Source organism: Triticum aestivum, chromosome 7D (genome assembly GCF_018294505.1).
Source record: "Triticum aestivum cultivar Chinese Spring chromosome 7D, IWGSC CS RefSeq v2.1, whole genome shotgun sequence".
Taxonomy (NCBI): domain Eukaryota; kingdom Viridiplantae; phylum Streptophyta; class Magnoliopsida; order Poales; family Poaceae; genus Triticum; species Triticum aestivum.
The window spans coordinates 64438272-64441447 of NC_057814.1; positions in this window are offsets into that span (position 1 = coordinate 64438272).

The window sequence follows — 3176 nt, forward strand, 5'->3', positions numbered from 1 at the left end:
TCGCCATAGATGAGGATGAGGATGACACTAAATAGTATGTCAATACTGGCGCCTACTTAGGATTTGAGCGTCATGAGTCGGTGCCTGAATTGCCGCCTCCAGAGTCTGAACGTATTATGGACAACCTACCGGTAGTAATGAAGTCTAGGTAGAGACCGAGGAAAGGCAAAAAAGCTGCTTCTATGATCCAGCCGCCTCAGCAGCCTCGGGTTCAAGACCGTATAGATATCCCCGGTGCGGCAAAATGGCATATCCCCGGTCAACCAATCCTACCTAAAGCAGCGCTAGGGGCCAGATTCGGTGATTTAAGGAGACTTCATGACGATGTGCTGCGGATAGAGAAAGGCCTCATCGCCTCAAAAAATCCAGGATACCCACTCTACGTGGTTAACGTGCCGCGGCAATTGTCTTACGTCAACACATTCCCCGCGGAGAAGTTCTTCCTTCGATTCGATTACATCTTCGACATGTTTCAGTTGAAGAAGCTGGATTTTACGTTTGTCTGCCTTTATGCCTTGCACATGAACTACCTCATCGGGGTTGAGCAGATACCTCATATCTGTATCACTGACCCGTAGTTCATGCACGAGGGCTTCTTGGGAGTCTGCGCAAAGCAACGTGAATACGCGAGGGAATACATCGCCAATTTCATGCTCGCCAATAAGGACAAGGAGGCGATTCTCGTGCCTTATCGTCCCATGTAAGTTATCCGCGCGGATATCCTTCCTTTGATTTCAATCATTCATTTGCACGGTGGAGGCTAATTAATTTGAGGTGTACTTATTTTGCGCAGCGGCGGGCGCGCTGTCCTCATCATCCTCTACCCTCGATACTCCCACGCTCTTTACTTGGACTCATCGAAGAACATTAACAAAAAGGATTACACCCACATCAAGTCTGTTGTCGACAGTGCTATGTTTTACTACGGTGCACGGGGTGGAGAGGTCAAGGACAAGAAGAAAAGGGACGGCAGGCCCGCCTTCGGCCATAAGACCGACTTCTGCTGCATCCACCAACCGAGTGATTCTCTTAATGATGGATTCTATGTCCTACAACACATGCTGGAGTACAGACGGGATCGCCAGAACGTTCACATGTCACCTAGATCCGGCGATGCCCATATTCTGCAATGGACAAAGAACTAAGGAGATATTGAGGATCATCGACTTCGAGCAGAGTTCTATCACATCCAGCGTGAACTTGCCCAAATCATCATGAAGGAGGTTGTCGGAAAAATAGGGATGTTCTATGAAGAAGGACAAATGTCGCGGGAATACGTCCGAACACGCGTAGCCGGTCAGCGTCTCGACCTGAAGCCTTTCACTAAGCTCGGGGAATAACTCCCTGACTTGGATGGATGGCACGACATGTTGGAGTGATTGTCGATATATGACAATGTATCTGTTTAGTCCATACTATCTGTATGACAAAACTTTGAGTTATGCATGACGAAACTTTATTTGTGATGTAATTAAACCATCCGCCTCGACTAGCGAAGATCACTCTAGTTAGGGCATTTTGGGTACGATGAACTTTGTTATTTATGCTTATGATATGTTGCTTCTATTTTTGCCAAGTCTGTCTCTTTCCGTTGCTCAACTATATATGTTGCATATCATAGACTCATGTGACGATGCAGGTGTATAGATCATCGTTGGCGAAGAAGTGCTACGCCAGGAGTATACGACGAGTGGCCGGAATGTCAAGCCCAGGGGTACCGGTTTCCGGTTTCCGAGCGACAGCCAGTAGTTAGTTTAGGTTCACGCTAATGCGAGAGAGGGATACGAACTCATGTTCTGCATAGTTCCGCTCTCACTCAAAGTGATAGCTCTTCTCGTGTATATCATTGTTTACATGGATGACGATGTAGTTGCAAGTAATCGAGACTTGTATCGCTATTTTTGAGATGATGACGACAGACCACTTTGTGTTGGATGATGATTATGATGATGACATGATTTGATGAGACTATTTGTATGTATATGATATGATTACATTTGTATGTGTATGATATGCTAAAGATTATTGTATAAAGCATGTTGAAATACAAAACAAATATGCAAAAAAAACAGAAACTAATAAAACTAGCAGTAGCGAGGGGAACAAAGTTAGCAGTAGCGCTCCCTTACCAGTAGCGCTTCCTGCTAAAAAGTGCTGCAGATATTAGCAGCAGCGCTCTGCACTAAAGCGCGCTGCTGCTAGCCATGTATAGCAGTAGCGTGGGACGACAGGCGCTACTGCTACACGTTAGCTGTAGCGCCTTATCAGTAGCGCGTCATCCTGCGCTACTGATAGGCAAAATACCCGCGCTACTGCTAGGGTTTTCCCTAGTAGTGTATATCCTTAAATTATTTCCGTTCTCATTAAAGGGTGATGCTAAAACGTGGTTTAATTCTCTTGATCTTGGTTGTGTGTGTACTTCCCAGGATATGATTTATTACTTCTCTGCTAAATATTTCCCTGCTCATAAGAAACAAGCAGCTTTAAGGGAAATATGTAATTTTGTGCAAATTGAAGAAGAGAGTCTCCCACAAGCTTGGGGGAGGCTTCTCCAATTTCTTAATGCTTTGCCTGATCATCCTCTCAAGAAAAATGAAATACTTGATATCTTTTACAATGGACTAACCGATGCTTCCAGAGACCACCTGGATAGTTGTGCTGGTTGTGTTTTCAGGGAAAGAACTGTTGATCAAGCTGAATTGCTATTGAATAATATGTTTGACTAATGAAAATAATTGGACACTTCCTGAACCAACTCCTAAAGCCAACCCCGAAGAAGAGGGGTATTCTATTTCTCAGTCCTGAAGATATGCAAGAGGCAAAGAAATCTATGAAAGAAAAAGGTATTAAAGCTGAGGATGTTAAGAATTTACCACCTATTGGAGAAATACATGGTCTTGGTAACCCGACACAGGTAGTAAAGGTAAATTCTCTCTATAGATTTGATGAAGGTGATATTCCTTGTTATAAGTCTGCTAGCCAATGCTTAGATGAGTTCGATAATTTTATTGTTAAACAAGAAAACTTCAATGCTTATGTTGGTAGACAATTGAAACGCAATGCTTATATGATTGAACACTTGAGTGATTATATGTCTAGAGTTAAGGGTGAACTTAAACTTATTAGTAAACATGCTTCTATGGTCACCACTCAAGTAGAACAAGTCCTTAAAGCTC